Source organism: Taudactylus pleione, unplaced genomic scaffold (assembly GCF_031769625.1).
Source record: "Taudactylus pleione unplaced genomic scaffold, aTauple2 ptg000615l, whole genome shotgun sequence".
NCBI lineage: Eukaryota > Metazoa > Chordata > Amphibia > Anura > Myobatrachidae > Taudactylus > Taudactylus pleione.
Genome location: NW_028285017.1, coordinates 4,671,052 through 4,691,239, shown reverse-complemented (window position 1 = coordinate 4,691,239; position 20,188 = coordinate 4,671,052).

Below are 20,188 nucleotides of genomic sequence, written 5' to 3'. Positions count from 1 at the left end.
TGCAAATTGATTTCATCCAATTACCACCCTGCAGGAACCTTAAGTATGTGTTAGTGTGCACTGACATATTTTCCAACTGGGTTGAGGCCTACCCAGCGGCCACTAATACTGCTGCGTTTACTGCCAAGAAAATAGTTTAGGAATTTGTATGCAGGTACGGTATCCCTAAAATCATTGAGAGTGACAGGGGTACTCATTTCACAGGTGATGTTTTTCAAAATATGTGTAAGCTGATGGGTATTAATAGCCGACTTCGCACCCCCTACCGACCGCAAGCCAGCGCCAAGGTAGAGGGGATGAACAGGACTATTAAAAAATAAGTTAAGTAAAATCATGGCAGAGACTGGACTAGGATGGCCAGAAGCGTTACCTTTGGTTCTACATAGTATAAGGACCACTCCTAGACCCCCTCTAAATCTGTCCCCCTTTGAAATACTGTTCGGTAGACAACCTCATTTGATTATAAGTCCACAGGAAGACTTGAAGGGTAACAATGAGGTAACTGTAAGGTATCTCATATCTATGAGCAAGTAGTTAAAACAACAGCAGCAGAAACTGAAATTGTTGTCCAATGATATGCCTGAAACTAACTGTCATGATGTTGAACCAGGAGAATATGTTATGATCAGAAATTTCTTGCGTTCAGGTTGTTTATCTGATCGGTGGGAAGGTCCGTACCAGATGCTGCTGACAAGTACTACATCTTTGAAGGTGGCTGAGAGAGATACCTGGGTCCATTCTACTCATTGCAAAAAGGTCAATCAACCGGTGGAGAAACAAGTCGGAGACAAGGATGATAACGTGGACCTGTCTATCGCGAGCTTGTTCCGGGAGGATTGAAAAGGTTGTAGTGAGATACCTGAACTAAAATAAATTTGCAGCTTTGTTGTGACAATGGACTGGCCTGCTGTGTTCATTTTCATATTCTTTTCCAGAGTTTCCACGATTTTGATTGGCTCGGGGATATCCGGTTTCTGTGATGGGGGACCAATTGAGGAGATGGGAGCTGATGGCAGTGCTGATGGAGTGGAGTCAGGAGGAGTGCAATGCCAGTCAGGGGAGTGTCTGACCAATCTTAGTACTGTTATTGTTAAGAGAGCTATAATTCCGGATACTCGGGGATGATGTGGAGGTTTATCATCTGAAGATTCCTGTATTTGTGAACTTTGTGGGTCCCTAGTTGATGAGAACTGTATTCAACGGTGCCAGCCTAAATATAACCCGTTTTGGGATGGGTATCCTTTAGACTATTATCATAGCATGGTAGGCAAAGTGTTAAACCAAACTGATTGCTTGGTGTGTTCACATGTGCCACAGGGACAGCATAACATAGGGTTGGTGCCATTTCCGCTGAATATCACAGAAATTTTAAAATTACAAAAAGGAAAAACATTGGATGGAAAATTCCTCTCATCCAAACCACCTCATTTAAAACTCTATCAATTCCAAGTAGATAGATCACTTTTGTGTTTAAACATAACCAACCCCAATAAACCCAGGAGTTGGGAAGTGACGGGGAATAATCAGACGATGACCTTCTCACAGAGAGCTGATAATGAGTTCATAAACCATGATCTGTTATGCTCAATTAAATCTAGTGGAAAACATTTTAGGTACTGGTACACATTGAGTTCCACCAAAGAAATTATTGGCAAGGTACCAGATGGTTATTGTGCTAAAATAATACAACCAGAGACTTGCATGTACCAGATGAAAGACCCTGAGATAGGATTGTTTGCAAGGGAAATGTGTTTAATGATAATGATGCATACTATTCCTTATGTTCTCCCTGATAATGTGTATTTTATATGTGGAAGAAAGGCGTATAAGTGGCTCTCCCCGAGTTCCGAAGGTTTGTGTTACCTGGGAAGAGTAGTCCCAGAAGTTATGACCCTCACACATGTTGAAATGCTCGGTATCCATAAAAACACACCATCACCATATCTTCACACGCAGTATGAACACAGAGGCAAACAAAATATGATACCTGGTGACGTGCATAAAGCCACTCAGTTAATTAGTGAGACAACTGGCTTCCAAGTTTTAGTCGCACTGGATCCCACCAGGATCGCTTGGGGTACATTAAATTTTAGATATATTCAGGAACTTGCTAAATTGATAGATAATATCACCGAGATGTATGATGACACATTCAGGTATACAGGGAGAGAATTGCAAGCATACAAGAAAGAACTGGTGCAACACAGGCTAGTGTTAAATTATTTAACTGCTGTTACTGAAGGGTACTGCATAACTTTGGCCACCCAATTTGGAGTAAAATGTTGCACCTATGTCACCAATGATACCAGCAACCCCAAGGAGGTGATAGACCAGAAGATGGATGAAAGGCTGCAGCTAAAATGGGAGTTTTGTAAGAACCATAATGCTTCAGTGGCTGAAGTAGGGGAGAAGATAGAAGGATGGGTGTCATGGCTGAACCCAGTGAAATGGTTCTCAGGTCTAGGGGAATGGGTCAAGGAAGTAATCGCCAGCATAGGCAAATTCTTGATCCTTATACTGATTGTCATCATAATAATTGGCATATGTGTCCGGTGTGTTCCTATTGTGTGGAAAATGTAAAAATAAAGTAAAACAAAAGAACAAAATTATGATGGTGGTCAGTAATGGCAATATGAATACTGAGGTAAATATAGACCTGTATTACAACCCTGAATTAGGAAATACCATAGTTTAATGTATTATATTTAGACCTGCATTGAATGTATTATTGAAATGTTATTTTTAAAACACCTCAGATAATGTAAAATCTCAAATTCCCGTCAAGACTGCCTTTATAGGACTGGTGTATCCCCACACCTTTCACAAGATCCGCGGTGTGCGTATAATAGTAGTTTTATGTCCCCACTCAGAGACACATTATTGATGGATTAAGAACCACCTTGTGCCATCCCATAATAACACTAAATAATATATAAATGTAAGCCTAAATTAATTTTTAAAATCAGATTGTGATAGCATGTTGTTCGTTATCAAAGGGTGGACTGTCAAAGCTGGATTATTGGCTGAGACAAGATCAGCTTAAAATTAGATCGTAAAGACGCCATCTTGCGACGGGCCGCAAGAGGCCATTTTAGAAAATGAGATTGCAAGACGCCATTTTACGAACGGCCGCCCAAGCGCCATTTTAGGTAAACTCACACTTAAGTACGTATGGCGATATTACTATTAGCATCATGCGATTGCATCTTTCACCATTTCTCATACACACATTAATACGCACAATTGCGCTGTTAACTAGTCGCATATTAGCGAATGCATAAGATCCTCTATGAAAATGCTGTTTATTAGCCTCATGCGCACGCATCTGCCCCAAGTTAACTAGCGTCTTTATATCAAACCCCAAATACTTACACAGTACATACTCACATAAAAGGTTTCATAAGCTTTAAAGTATAAGATTCAAGTTTGTTCATTTATTATAATTGCTGTGAAATAAAGGTTATTTAGTAGCTCAGGTTTAATACATGATAAGTATGCCGTGCTTGGTATTATACTGATCTGCACCCTCTCCACAGCTTCCCGGTATCGTTGGTGTGAAGATCGCAACATGCATTCTCAACTTATGGACCGCAGAGACTTAAAGCACCGAAATGTACATTATATGACCAACTGTTAGGATGTGCATGAGGCAGGAAACCAGAGACAACAGGTTGTTAGAGGCTGGACTGTGTCTATTTGAATCAACCTGTTAAATGCTCTGCAACAGATGCATCCTCCTTGGGAACCAATGGCATCAGCGACAAGCCTCTCTATTGTGTTGTCTATTTCTGGGGGGGTATAAATATGTGTGCTCTGACCCTGGGTGTCTGGTCTTCTTGCTGAATGCTGATAGACGGGGGTTTCTTGCTGAAGCCTACATCTGGTCCAGAGCGCTGCGTATGTATAACTGTACTTGGGTCTGTATAATTCTTTGCGCTAAATTGTACTTAGATCATAGCGTGTAACTGACTGTACTTTTACTTGAAATATCACTTTCTGGTTTGGAACCACAGGTTCAAGGTCTGGAGTCTTTATTTACTATATGACTGTGTACGCAAAATAGCGTCATCCTTAGAGGTTTATAGGCAGGATATTAGAAGGTATAGGCAGGATATTAGAAGGTATAGGCAGGAGTGTATAGAGGTTCTAATTTAATATCCTTAATATGTTTGTTAACCAAATTTAATTTCTGCTATTATGTAATGTGCATTAAGTTATATTTCACATATAAATCCTGTTGAATATTTTTTTCCGCATTTAACAATAAGTTCTTGTGACGTCCACCCTGATTTTATGACACACAAATCTGTCCTGACACAATGATTGGTAAATACTGGTCTATTTTTATTTCTTATTTATTAACAATTACTTATATAGTGCCAGCATATTCCATTGTGCTTTACAAATGGGAACAAAACAGTAATATAACAAGGCTGGGTAATAACAAACAGATAAAGAGGTAAAATGGCCCTGCTCACAAGTTTACAATCTATAGGGAAATAGGAATTTGATACATGAGGACATAGGGCCTGATTCAGAGCCGCTCGTAGGCGGCCGCTTGTTCGCTCCGAGCGATGTTTGCCCAACTGCACATGCGTACGGATCATTATATGCATGCGCGAACCAGTCAGTGCGGTCGAAATTCATGTGCTCGCAAAATAGCGAATGCCTGATAATTTGAGTGACAGGAGGAGGCGTTTGTGGGTGGTAACGGGGGAAGGTGCTTGAAAACGGGGAGTGGAGATCCGAACGCAGGCATGCTTAAAGGTCAAAACGGGCGTTTTAAGGGTGTGCATAAATAAAACAGCAGCGTCATTGACCACGTCACTGGGTTTTTTTATAGCCAGAACTGCTCGCAAATTTTTGGTAGCAAAAACCAACCACAAGAATAGCGAGCAGTTCATACCCTGGTCGATGTACTCGATTAATCTAATAAATAGCGGACATGACGTAGGATGCGAGCGGCCAGGGGGCGTATTTTTTCAAAAAACGACCGCAAGTTTTGTTCGCTCGTTCAGACCTAGAGGCGTGAACAGACCGCAAAGAGCGAATGGTTCAATTGAATAGCCACCCCTATTTTCTGGACGAGCGAGCGCTATTTGCATCCGGCTCTGAATCAGGCCCATAGACCAATCAAATTGCAAAGGTTTTCGGTGGGCTACATGATCCAGTCAAACAGCAATGTTCGCCTGAGGTCACTGGGTTGTTTGACTGTTGAAAGAGAACATATGGAAAGTTATGAGTGCAAAGCCACAACCATTCCATCTCCATACAGTGAATTTATAGAGACTTCTTTAAAAATATGTTGCAGAGACTCTGGGCCTTTTTAAGATTTGCATTTGTATGTGCATAGTGCATACATATTCATATAATGAATTTTTATATTGTTTTTCCTTCATCCACAGGGGACATTGGAGTCAACACTGTGCGGTATAGACTTGTGCAGAGTGGAGCCGACACTTTAGTGTGACTGGCTCCTTTCCCTCTATGCCCCTAACTTAGTTTTAAAAAAGTCCTTAGAGGGAGCCGGTTTCCTGGGCAGCTTCTTTTCAACGATTTGATTTTATTTTATCTTTTTTTTTTCTACAACAGGCAGACACACCACCCCTGTCTGCTTGCATCGCTGGAGCCGCCGGGACGGACCCACCGCCTCTTCTTGAGGCGCGTCTGGGTCCCTGACCACAGCACACTCAGGAGGGTGGAAGGTGCAGTGTGCGCTAGGGACCTGCCACAGCTGCTTGGGTCTGGGTTATGGGTACCCATGGTCCGCCGCACACCGGCGGCATGGCGGGAGTCAGTACACCAGCCTTCCCCTCTGGCATAGAAAAGGCTGGTCAGTGTAAGTCGCGGTTAGGCAGAGTACAGCTCTGCGTAGCAGAGGGAAGCAGCCATAGAAGCAGGCTGGCTGCCCATCATTGGTGGGGGGGGGCGGAGCTTCTCCATCAGCCGGGGAGGAGGACACTGCTAAGAGAGCACTCAGGGCCTGATATTTAAATTGAGCGCTCGCTCTTTGCGTTGTGAGGATGCCTCTATGTCTGTGCGAGCGTCCGCTAAATGCGCTCGCTATTTTTTCAAGACGCCCCTTTGCCGTTCGCAAATCATGTCATCTCCTATTTTTATTAGATTAATCGGGAACATCGAATGGCATCTGAACTGCTCGCAGCGCTTGAGGTAGGAATTACTTCCCGCAATCACTGCGAGCAGTTCAGGCTAAAAGATAACCAAGTGACGTGATCGATGATGCTCCTTTGCTAATTATGCACTCCCATTAAACGCCCTTTTGACCGTTGGGCACGCCTGCGTTCGCACAACCGCTCCCCCGTTTTCAAGCACCTTACCACTCACAAACGGCACATTCTGTCACTTAAAATAGCAGCCCCTCTGTGTTTTTCGAGCGCACAATTTCTGACCGCAATGACTGGTATACGCATGCGCAGTTGTGCGACCATCGCTCAGAGCGAGCGTGCGGATGCTTAGGAGCGTGTCTAAATCAGGCCCTCTGTTCTCACTCAAGCTGGCCATTCTCCACAGGTCAGAGCTCTGCATGCAGCAGCCCTGACCTTGACATAGACACAGGACTCTCACTTGCCTCCAGCATCCCTCAGTACTGCTCTAACAGCAGGCTCCAGCAGAAACCTATCCAGCTACATTAGGGATAGTGAGTTACTGGTGGGGGGGCTTGTTGTTTAGGAGAGCCTTATTGAGGGGATTAGTGTGACACTATTCCCTCTCTATTGCTGTGTCTCTCTCTCTTTCTCCCTCTCTCCCATTGTCACTGTGAGCCTGTGTGTGAATGGGAAGCTGTTGTTACAGCCTCTAATGATTCACACAGAAGTTATTTGCCTGTAAAAAGTGCACCACTAAAGGCCTGATTCAGGTTGGATCACAAGGCTGCGGACACATGCAACCGGTCGCAGGCATGCTTAAAGGTCAAAACGGGCGTTTTAAGGGTGTGCATAATTAAAACAGCAGCGTCATTGACCACGTCACTGGGTTTTTTTATAGCCAGAACTGCTCGCAAATTTTTGGTAGCAAAAACCAACCACAAGAATAGCGAGCAGTTCATACCCTGGTTGATGTACTCGATTAATCTAATAAATAGCGGACATGACGTAGGATGCGAGCGGCCAGGGGGCGTATTTTTTCAAAAAACGACCGCAAGTTTTGTTCGCTCATTCAGACCTAGAGGCGTGAACAGACCGCAAAGAGCGAATGGTTCAATTGAATAGCCACCCCTATTTTCTGGATGAGCGAGCGCTAATTGCGTCCGGCTCTGAATCAGGCCCATAGACCAATCAAATTGCAAAGGTTCTCAGTGGGCTACATGATCCAGTCAAACAGCAATGTTCGCCTGAGGTCACTGGGTTGTTTGACTGTTGAAAGAGAACATATGGAAAGTTATGAGTGCAAAGCCACAACCATTCCATCTCCATACAGTGAATTTATAGAGACTTCTTTAAAAACATGTTGCAGAGACTCTGGGCCTTATTCAGACCCGATCGCAAGCGCTGAGCGCTCGCAACTGGGTCGATGGTGGCCCAGAGCGCATGCACACGACGGATGCACAAGACCCGGATAGCGACGATGTTGAGTGACAGCACGCCTCCTTTGGTGGGGGGGTCGGGGGGGGTGGCTGCCCAGACGTAGGCATTCCCATGAGAACGCCTACCGTTTGAGGGTGGCCCCACTGACATCACAAGCCATGTCTGAGTACTATACATCAAGGAGAATCTTGAAACGGGCTCTGTCCCTCTGTCATCTGGAACCGGATTCTTCTTTGTTAAAAAGAAAGACCATGAACTCCACCCCTATACTGACTGTCGAAGTCTCAATGAGAGCACAGTCTAAAACATTACTAGAAAAGTACAAAATATGCACCCTAAAACACGGCTGCACTTTTTTCTTCTTTTATAAATGTACAAAATGACACACAACATATTTATCAAAATTTTTAAGATTTGCATTTGTATGTGCATAGTGCATACATATTCATATAATGAATTTTTATATCGTTTTTCCTTCATCCACAGGGGACATTGGAGTCAACAATGTGCGGTATAGACTTGTTCAGAGTGGAGCCGACACTTTAGTGTGACTGGCTCCTTTCCCTCTATGCCCCTAACTTAGTTTTAAAAAAGTCCTTAGAGGGAGCCGGTTCCCTGGACAGCTTCTTTTCAGCGATTTGATTTTATTTTATCTTTTTTTTTTCTACAACAGGCAGACACACCACCCCTGTCTGCTTGCATCGCTGGAGCCGCCGGGACGGACCCACCACCTCTTCTTGAGGCGCGTCTGGGTCCCTGACCACAGCACACTCATTAGGGTGGAAGGTGCAGTGTGCGCTAGGGACCTGCCACAGCTGCTTGGGTCTGGGTTATGGGTACCCATGGTCCGCCGCACACCGGCGGCATGGCGGGAGTCAGTACACCAGCCTTCCCCTCTGGCATAGAAAAGGCTGGTCAGTGTAAGTCGCGGTTAGGCAGAGTACAGCTCTGCGTAGCAGAGGGAAGCAGCCATAGAAGCAGGCTGGCTGCCCATCATTGGTGGGGGGGGCAGAGCTTCTCCATCAGCCGGGGAGGAGGACACTGCTAAGAGAGCACTCAGGGCCTGATATTTAAATTGAGCGCTCGCTCTTTGCGTTGTGAGGATGCCTCTATGTCTGTGCGAGCGTCCGCTAAATGCGCTCGCTATTTTTTCAAGACGCCCCTTTGCCGTTCGCAAATCATGTCATCTCCTATTTTTATTAGATTAATCGGGAACATCGAATGGCATCTGAACTGCTCGCAGCGCTTGAGGTAGGAATTACTTCCCGCAATCACTGCGAGCAGTTCAGGCTAAAAGATAACCAAGTGACGTGATCGATGATGCTCCTTTGCTAATTATGCACTCCCATTAAACGCCCTTTTGACCGTTGGGCACGCCTGCGTTCGCACAACCGCTCCCCCGTTTTCAAGCACCTTACCACTCACAAACGGCACATTCTGTCACTTAAAATAGCAGCCCCTCTGTGTTTTACGAGCGCACAATTTCTGACCGCAATGACTGGTATACGCATGCGCAGTTGTGCGACCATCGCTCAGAGCGAGCGTGCGGATGCTTAGGAGCGTGTCTAAATCAGGCCCTCTGTTCTCACTCAAGCTGGCCATTCTCCACAGGTCAGAGCTCTGCATGCAGCAGCCCTGACCTTGACATAGACACAGGACTCTCACTTGCCTCCAGCATCCCTCAGTACTGCTCTAACAGCAGGCTCCAGCAGAAACCTATCCAGCTACATTAGGGATAGTGAGTTACTGGTGGGGGGGCTTGTTGTTTAGGAGAGCCTTATTGAGGGGATTAGTGTGACACTATTCCCTCTCTATTGCTGTGTCTCTCTCTCTTTCTCCCTCTCTCCCATTGTCACTGTGAGCCTGTGTGTGAATGGGAAGCTGTTGTTACAGCCTCTAAGGATTCACACAGAAGTTATTTGCCTGTAAAAAGTGCACCACTAAGGGCCTGATTCAGGTTGGATCACAAGGCTGCGGACACATGCAACCGGTCGATGCTTGCTTTCTGCGCATGTGTATGCATCGCAGTACTTGTGCGCAAGCTGGCCACTGCGATCGGGTTTGCAAATGCAGCGGCACAAAGAAATGATTGACAGGAAGCACCGTTTGAGGGTGGATAGGGGGGTGGTGGTCAAATGAACGCAGGCGTGCCTGTGAATTTGAACGCTATTACAGTGGCGTGCATAATTAAGCTCTTTTGATGGCATAGGTCTAGAAGGCGACAGGAAATTTTGCAGTCTGTGAGTCAGGGTCAGCTCAACCACAACTATGCATATGGGTCCAATGTTACCGATGTTTTTGCTGACTTGCGGATGTATGTAATGAGAAGTGGGCAGCTTTATACAGTGGTGGGTGTCTTGGTATAGTGCTGTGATTGCACTGCGATCGCAATCATTTGCATATTTTCGCAGCGAGCCGGTGCATATGATAGACTTGCGATCCATGCTGAATCAGGCCCTAAATTCACTAAGGCTCACTCAGAGGAGGCTCTGCTATGTGAATCTTGTATTTCTGGGGATCCTGCTCCTGTGGGAACTTCCCGTCCAGGACCCCTCTCCTCCTTTAGATCACCATTCTAGCTGGTGTTTTGTCAGATCTTTCTGCAGAACTAGAAGGGAGAGAGAAGCTTCTAAGGAGACAGCTGAGCCGGCCTGGGCTCAAGCATTAGCTGATCCATGGAAAGTTTGGTCAGGTGGTGGGTTCTACCTCTCAGCACCACCACAACTGCAGAAACTGAGAAAGAGAGTTCTGCCGGCAATTTTGCAGATGCATGAGTCGGAGGAGGACTGGTCATCTCTTTTAAAAGAAGGAGACTTTCTTCATGACTCTGAGGAGGAGCTGCTTCCGGAGGATGATACTCAGGAGGTGGATGTAGGCCCTCAAGGGTTGGACCTCATCCTCGCGGTACAACAGGTACTTAAAGTAACGGACACAGAGGCCCTGATTCAGAGCCAGACGCTCTGTCAGAGCTCTCGCTCTGAATCAGGGCCGTCCTTCATTTTTACAGTGGCCTCCTGGCTGCTCGTATAGCTCTGGGTGACCACCCACAGCTATAGCGAGCGGCCAGGAAGATGGTCGCGATGGTCTTGTGGTAGGGTCTCGTTGCCGCAAGCCCTGGAGTGCTTTCGGCTTTATCAGAGCCGAGAGCAATCCCACTGACATCACTTGTGATGTCAGTGGGGCCGGCCCTAGATGGTAGATGTTCCCATGGGAACGCCTCCATCTGGGCAGCCACGCCCCGGCACGCCCACCAAAGGGGGCGTGCTGTCACTCACCATCAACAGCACGCCCCCTTTGTAGCGAGACCCGGACCGACGGCTTGCCCGTCGCTATCCGGGTCTCCGGGCCAACATCGACCCGCTTGCGAGCGCTCAGCTCAGACGTCCCTCTTTGCTAAACAACAAAGGGCCCGATTCAGCAAGGATCGCTATTCTGATAATATGCACGCAATGCAGTTGCTGATATCAGCGGTGATATGCAAATGTTTGCATTCACATTGCGATCGCAACCTAACATAAGGATGCCCACTTCCCCTTACTCACATCCGTATACTTTGGCAACATAGCAAAATAATCAGTAACGTCGAGTAACATCGGACCCATAAGCACAGTTAAAGCAGGTCAGACCTCCCTCCGGAATTGCTAACTTCAGAGCATGCTATGAGGCCTCAGGTGGCATATGGTATCGCAGTGGATAATTTATGCACGCCCATGCAACGGCGTTGAAATGCACTAGCGCGTCTGTGTTCGCCTGACCACTCCCCCATCACCACCCACAAACAGCACTTCCTGTCAATCACTCTGCAATGGGTCTGTGTAACTTCTGCGGTCACAGTCCCGATCGCAGTAGCTAGTTCTCACGCGCACTGCGATGCATGCGCAGAACGCATCAATTGGCCGATTGCATGTGTATTAGCAGTTGCGATCCTTGCTGAATCAGGCCCAAAGATAGTTTATCACTTTTCCTATTTCCAAGGAATTCGATGACCAAATGGTGGTTGCTTGGAAACATCTGGACAAGAAGTTCCAGATATCTAAGCGTCTTCTCTCCAACTATCCTTTTTGTCCAAAAAATAGGGTCCGATGGGAATCACCTCCATCAGTGGACTCATCAGTTTCCCATCTCTCTAAGAAGACTACCCGACTAGTTACGGGGGTTATTTACTTGAAGGAAACTTCTGACGGTAAGTTGGAAACAACATTAAAATCCATCTATACAGTAGCTGGGGTGCTTCTCCGCCCCGTGCTAGTAAGTTCTTGGGTCAATAATGCTATAGAGCAGTGGGAAAAAGAGTTAGCCAAGGGCTTGCATTCGGGGACACCAAGGTGAGAACTTCTCATCTTAATGGAGCACATCAGAGAATCACCTTGGGGAGGCTATCAGGGATGTAGGCTTGCTTGGCTCCCGGATTTCAGTTTCGGCAGTTGCTGCTCGCAGAGCCCTCTGGTTTTATTCCTGGCAAGCTGATGGGGTGCTGGAGGCGTTACCATTCACCAGCGATATTCTCTTATTCAGGAACTTCCTTTCATTCCTTTTGTGCCCCCACTAAATTTCGAGGTCATGCAAGAGGCTCTTCCTTCGCTTCTAAAGGAGCAAGGGGTAGGGGGAGTTCTGTGATTACATCTTGCCGCCAGGATGCCAAGCCTGCTGGCAAGCTCATGGCATGACAGCTGCCCGCCCACCTGGTGGCCCTCATGGTGGGAGCTCGTCTTGCTCTTTTCAAAGATTTATGGCTTTAGTCTTGTTTTGACGTATGGGTCCGAAAGCTGGTCTCCCAGGGTTACCGGATAGATTTTGTGGTTCATCCTCCTTCATTTCTTCACAAATGGCCTCCCATCTGTGAAGAGGAAGGTGTTACAGCAGGCTATCGCCAAGCTCCTGGATTCAGAGGTTCTGATTCCAATTCCACATCACCAGCACAAAGAAAGATTATATTCAAATGTTTTTGTGGGTCGAGAGCCGGACGGCTCAGTCTGGCCGATTCTGAATCTGAAGTAGTTAAATTTTCACTTAGCGTTTTACAGATTCAAGATCGGTGATTGCAGGGTTTGGAACTGGGGGAATTTCTAGTGTCCTTGGATATCAAGGATGCTTACTTACACATTCCCATCTGGGAACCACATCAGGCTTTTCTTAGGTTCGCAATTCAGGAATCGCAGTTTCAGACTCTCTTCACAAAGGTCATGGCTACCATGGGTGCCTCTCTTTGACTTCAGGGACTAACCATAATACCGTATTGTGACATAAAGACTCCTACAGATTTGTATCTGTCACCTACCACCTTCTGCTGCAACATGGTTGGATCATAATTTTTCCGAAGTCTCAGTTGGTTCCATCACAGCACCTCCAGTTTCTGGGGATTATCCTGACACCAATCTACTGAAGGTGTTTTTGCCAGAGGACAAATCCATGGCAATTCAGGAGCTAGTCTGACTTGTCCTCCAGCTTCAACAGGTGTCGTTGCATCTTTGCATCCGCCTGCTAGGGAAGATGGTAGTGGCTTTTCAAGGCCTTAGAGTTCGATCACTTTCATTCTCAGAGCTGGATCTCTTATACCAGTGGTTGGGGTCTCATCTCCACATGCATCGCCTAGTGCGCCTGTCTCCAGAGATGCGAATTTCCCATCTTTGGTTGCTACAGTCCAGCCATCTGCTGGCCTGTCGGCATTTCAGTCTTTGGGATTGGGTCTTTCTAATGATGGATTCCAGTCTCAGAGGCTGGGGGACGGTGGTGCTGGGTCATCACTACCAAGGCTGCTGGTCGGGTCAGGAGGCCCTTCTTTCAATAAATATCCTGGAACTCAGGGCTGTTTTACAATGATGTCCTGAGGGAGTTGTTTCCTCTGTTGTGTGGGCTGGCTATTCGGGTCTAGTCAGACAATGCCACCGTGGTGGCATACATAAATCGGTAGGACGAAACCCAAGTTGCGGTTCCATGCGGGAAGTCTTTCACATTCTCTGCTGGGCAGAAATAGATACCACAATGCCATCGGTGGTATTCATTCCAGGTGTAGAAAACTGGAAGGCATATTACCTCAGTCGCCAGGATCTCATTCCGGGGAATGGGCTCTCCATCCTCAGGTTTTCCAGCAGCTGGTTTAGCTATGGGGCAGGCCCCAGATAGCTCTGATGGTGTCCAGACACAACCATCAACTTTGTTATTGCTCCCGGGATCCAGCAGCAGTGGCAGTGGATGCGCTGACAGCTCTGTGGCAGTTCCAGTTTGTTTATCTGTTTGCGCTGTTCCCCCTTCATTCTCAAGTGCTCAAGTGGGAACGGGTCACTGTCATTCTGGTGGCCCTGAACTGACCACGCAGGGCCTAGTACTCAGGCAGACGATCCCTGGCTACTGCCTCTCCAGTCAGACCTCATTCAGCAGGCTCCATTCTGCTACCCTGCCTTACAGTGGCTACGTTTGATGGTGTGGCTGTTGAAACTGCGCTGTTGAGAAGCAAGGGCATTCCATGTGCGGTTATCCCTTCCATGCTCTGATCTAGGAAACCAGTGACTTCAGCCCGCTATCATTGGATTTGGAAGTCTTACGTTGCATGGTGTGAAAGACGGGGCTTTCATACCTTGTCTTTTTGCCTAGGCCGTCTCTTGCATTTTCTTCAGTCAGGCTTTGATGCTGGCCTTTGCTTGGGTTCTTTGGAGGTCCAGGTCTTGGCTCTGTCCATTTTCTTCCAACGCAAGTTAGCCTTCCTGAAGAACAGACGTTTTTGCAGGGAGTTCTCCATCTGCAACCTCCTTTTGTTCCCCCGACAGCTCACTGGGATCTCAACCTGGTACTTCCTTTTCTCCAGTCATCTGTTTTTGAACCATTGCAGTCGGTGGACTTGAAGTTTCGGAGCTTGGTGCTCTTTCATGTCGCTCTCCTTATCTGGTCTTTCAGGAGGATCATGCGGAGCTTCATACTCGCTCTACCTTCTTACCTAACATGGTTTTATCTTTTCATATCAACCAGCCTATTGTACAGTAGTTCCAGTTTTGGCAGAGGACCGGTTCTCCTCCTGTTCCTTGGTTGTGTTTCGGGTATTGCTATGAGGATAAGACTGCTCCATTTCGCAAAGTCAGATTCCTTGTTCATTCTCTAGGATGCGGTTAAGAGAGGTTGGCCTGCTTCCAAACAGAACAGACTCTGGCACATTAGGTATGTCTGATAATTCGTCAGGCCTATTTGACTGCATCCCAAACTCTGCCTGTATCGATATCCATGCATTCTACGTGCTCTGTTGGCTCACCCTGGGAGGTTGGCTGTGGAGCTTCCGTGTCCCAGCACTGTTGCACGGCGACTTTGTCGGGGACTCACACCTTTGTTTGTTTCTACAGGTTTGACACCGTTTAGTGGCTTCTGAGTCTCAGTTTAGCCGCTTGGTCTTACAGGTGTCGCAGTGTTCTGCCTCCTGTGGGGGTAGCTTTGAGACCCAGTGTCCCCTGTGGATGAAGGAGAAAAAAGGATTTTGGTACTCACTGTTTAATCTGTTTCTCTGATTCCACAGGGGACACTGGATGCCCTCCCTGCACTGCTCTCTACTTTCTGTTGTTTTGGTGTGACTGCTGCGTGTTGCAGGCGGTTGTTTTTTGTGTTACTGTTACTGTTTGTTCTTTTCTTCCTCCTTCTATAGAGGTTTCTCCTCTCAGCTAAGTTTCTATAACTGGGGCAGTGAGGGACATAGAGGGGGAGGAGCCAATCACACTTGACTCCAGTATCCCCTGTGGGATCAGAGAAACATTTATCGGTGAGTGCCAAATTTCTGTTATAACAATAAAGAAATAGACAACAAATATGGCCCTATTAAAATATGGGCCTAATTTGCACATTTAAAACAAACATTTTGTGCATATATTTGTATGTAAACAACATTATAACTAAAATTATAGACATGTTTTATTATAATCAATAATTTTGGTGCTCTATCATATATGGTGCTTGTGGCGCTGATTTTAATACATCAATAAATACGTCCCATTATAGCAGATTGAGGCACCATCAATCTGCCTTTATTGCATGTGTTTATTGACCTAGTAAAATCAGCGGCAGGAGCACCATATATCATAGAGTAGCTATTGGGAATGATAACATTTGTTGATAATTGGAGTAAATATATATATCACAATTACTACAAATTATAAAATTGAGGGTCCTCCCCTGCTTCCATTAAGGTACTATACAGTACATGGCAGTGGAAGATGTGGCTAGATTGGTGGGTGGGGGAGTAGGGTATGATGGGTTGGGAGCCATCATTCTACTGGGAGGGGCAATTTAGTGTTGCTGAGTATTAAATGTACGTGGTGTTAGTTGGCCCCTTTTGCTGCAAATGACGAATCATATGTCAGCCTCTCAAATTGGAGCTGTTGCTACGGTACCATTTGACACATTGCACTCCCTAAGTATGAGGCTAGTATAATAAATTGGTCTGGTGTGCTTTGGAGCACCTTTTTGGCTTTTTGCAGAAATTGATCCACAGCGGTGGTAATTTAAGGCTTGTTTTTGGTGGCAATGTATCGTGTTTTTTTGGGGGCTGTTGGTCTTGATTGACTTGAGCTGTCGCCCTCACTTTCCATGATGCAATGGGTGACATCAATGTACAGGTTAGGTGGTTGAAGTCTAATAAAAAAAAAAAATTTGCATAAAGTTTTTTTTAAAATTCTAGTTCCCTACAACTGTGAAGAAATGGAAAAGCATTGCCGAGGAATTTGTACAAAGGTGGAGCTTCCCTAACTGCAGGAGAGCTTTAGATGACAAGCATGTGCGCATAACCCCACCTGCCAACACTGGATCCTATTACTACAACTACAAGGGATTCTTCAGCATTGTTCTGATGGCTGTGGTGAATGCGAACTACGAATTTCTATTTGTGGATGTTGGCAAGAATGGTCGTGCTTGGGATGGTGGGTCCTTCATACAGACGACTATCTACGAGAAGCTCATCGCCAAAAGTCTTAACTTGCCATCTGTTGAGGAAACGAAGCACAGTCTAAATTTTGTGTTTGTGACTGATGAGGCCTTCGCACTCCATAAACACATTATAAAAACGTATGCGCAAAGGGGACTAACAAAGGAGAAGCGTATCTACAATTAGAGGCTTTCCATGGCACGCCGTATTATGGAGAATGCGTTTGGCATCCTTAGCAATCGCTTCCACATGGAGAAGATAGAGTGGGTCATCTTGGCATGCTGTGTCCTGCATCATTTTCTAAGGCAGAAAACCACATAGCAAATGACAACAGGCACAGCTACAGTATATCAGATGACCCAGAACAGCCAGAGGACGACTTTGGATCGGTGTTCGTCTGTGGCAGCATCAGGAATTTCTGAAACGGGCACCGCAAGCGCAAAACAGGTCAGGGAGGAATACCTGACCTAATTCCTGCCATGGCAGGACAAATTTGAACTTTATTATGGATTGTTAAACATTTGGTATGGTATGTTTGCACTGTGTCTCCACCTACCAAATCAATGCTGGACATTTCCGCAAAATCTTTGGGATCTTCTCCAAGCTCAGGATCCAAAGAGCTCTGAGATGGGTGCTGATGGTCCTAGTCCAGAGTGAAGCGTAACACCTTATAATACCACATGGTTGAATAGTAGATGTCGCTTGCCTCTGCTCCTGATGATTTTGAACTTGACTTTTCTTGTGCTCTTTAAGGAACACCAAATTCTGGATTTATTTTGCAGAGCCAGTTGATGGAGGATGCACTGCGGTGACTTTTGCTGTAATCAGCTAATTCCTGTAGAGCAGCATTCTTTTTTTGCTTGTTGGAGTAGTCTTACACCTTAATTCTCCAAAGACACTCCTCTCTGTAAAGGTCGATAAACCCTGTCCAGAAATCATTATCTTTATCAATAGTCATACAGTATCTACCCCCCAAAAAACCACAAATAATTTGTGTATACGGGAACTGATTGCAAATAACATTTGAAAAGAATTAAACACAGACTACTAATTGCTGTCTGGTTACCCCCAGTAAGGGAGTGGCCAGATTTTTGGACACTTGGCGTGGCCCCCAATCAACGGGACCTTCAAACATAATTTTTTCAATAAATTTTTTAACTATTTGCAAAAGTTTGTATATTTTTGGACTGGTTTTAATGCTATTTGTATATATTTTTACTGTTTTTAATGTTGGACTTGTTTAATTTTTTTAAAGTTTAAATTTGTAATAGAGTGTTAATATCCATATAATTTAAAGTGCTGCTTAATGTTTAGAGTGTCAAAAAAACCCAAACAAGATTCATTCACACAAAGGTCATTGTCTTTTTTTAAAAAAAGTTCTCAGTAAAAAAAAAGGCATTATAAATAAAAGAGCAGTGACCTGTATATGAATGAAACTTATTAGTCAACATTACACCAGGTTCAATACAGTGCAATATATATGTATGCACATGTCTAGGTAACATTAGTGGTCTGCAGTGTTTTACCCAATTTAATTAGGGGTGCATGCATAGACATAGCATACTGTACCTGTTACCCTTCAAATCTTCCAGTGGACTTATAATCAAGTGAGGTTGTCTACCGAACAGTATTTCAAAGGGGGACAGATTTAGAGGGGGTCTAGGAGTGGTCCTTATACTATGTAGAACCAAAGGTAACACTTCTGGCCATCCTAGTCCAGTCTCTGCCATGATTTTACTTAACTTATTTTTTGGGTAGGCCTCAACCCAGTTGGAAAATACGTCAGTGCACACTAACACATACTTAAGGTTCCTACAGGGTGGTAATTGGATGAAATCAATTTGTACTACCTGGAAAGGTCCATCAGTCGGTGGAATATGGGATGGTTCGGTAGGGATCACTTTCCCTATGTTCTTCCTCAAGCAGGTCAGACAGGAAATTGCTCTCTTTTCTGCTTGGGAAGAAAAATCTGGTGCGCACCAGTATGCCCTCACCAATTTACACATACCTTGTTTTCCCAGAAGAGTCAGACCGTGTGCTGCCTCAGCCAGGCTGGGGTAATATGCCTTGGGGGCTACTGGTTTACCTTGTCCGTCCCTCCAGAGCCCGGAGGACTCTTGCCCACATCCCTTAGATTTCCAGATGGACTTTTCCTGGATTGAACACAAATTTTGCATCTCAATTAATTTCAGCATATCAATTGTTTGAAAAGACATAATTTTTTCAGTTGGAGAAAACATTTTTAACCCTGCTGCCCATTTTGCAGCTTCATCGGCTCTCGGATCATCCTCACATGTATGGGCTTTACACTTAATTACTGCCACCGCTTTGGGCAGTTGGATTGCTTCTAAAAGATGTTTTATGTGTCGGGAATGTGCAACTGGTGTGCCTGCTGCTGTCATAAAATTTCTCAGATGCCATAGAGCCCCGAAATCGTGCACCACCCCGAACGCATACCTAGAGTCAGTGTAAATGTTAGCAGACTTGCCTGCTGCCAATTCACACGCTCTTGTTAGTGCTACTAACTCTGCCACCTGGGCTGAGTGAGTAGGACCAAGAAGTTCAGCTTCTATGATGTCTGTGTCATTTACAACAGCATAACCTGTACATAACTCACCTGTGTCTGCTTGTCTATGACAACTCCCATCCGTGTAAAAAGTCACATCTAAATTCTCTAAAGGTGTGTCACGTATGTCAGGTCTAGCAGTAAAGGTCTGATTTAGATATTCCATACAATCATGTGCATCATTATGTCCGCTGAACTCACCTCCCGCCAGCAACTCATCCCCTTCCACCCTTTGTACATCATGTTGTACATATGGTAAATACGTTGCTGGATTCAGCGTACTACAACGTTTAACAGTGATGTTTGGAGGTGCAATTAGAGCTAGTTCCCATTTGGTAAACCTAGCCGAGGAGACGTGTCTGGTTTGAGCAGAATTCAGCAGAGCAGATACAGCGTGGGTAGTGTAGACAATCATATCATGACCCAATACTACGTCCTCACTTTTACTCACCAATAGAGCAGTAGCTGTTACACTTCTCAAACAGGTGGGGAGTGATCTTGCCACAGTGTCCAAATGGGCACTGTAGTATGCTACGGGCCTACTAGCATCACCATGTTTTTGTGTGAGGACACCTGCAGCACAACCATCGGCTTCCGTACAATACAAATCAAAAGGTTTTTCATAATCGGGTATTCCCAATGCAGGTACTTTTGTCAGATTATCCTTAAAATTAAGGAAAGCCTGCTCTGATTCCTCTGTGTGTATGACACGATAGGGCTTTGAGGAAGAGACTAAGGACCTCATTCAGAGTCGGTCGTTGCGGCCGCACGGTCGAACGCATATGATGTTTTCCTTTCTGCGCCTGCGCACGGCTAGCTTTGCACATGTGCGTACGAGCTCTACCGATGAAAAATACTGTCGGTCGTAGGGCTTCCGACACGGAAGTGGATTGCTAAAGTTGATTGACAGGAAAGACCGTTTGTGGGAGTATACGGGGGTGGTGGTCTGCAAACTGAGGCATTCTTCAGCGTTTCCAGGTGTTTTAGGGGAGTGCATAAATTACCTGCTTCGTATGACCAAGAATTGCGGATGCATGACAACGTCACTCTACGAACAGGATGATCGTCCAGGCTAAGGTAGGCAAGAAGCGTCCGTAAGCCACAACAGTACAATCGTTAATCTGATGTTACCTGCGATGTTTATATTTGGAACCACACAAACCAAGCAGCTAAGATTGCTGC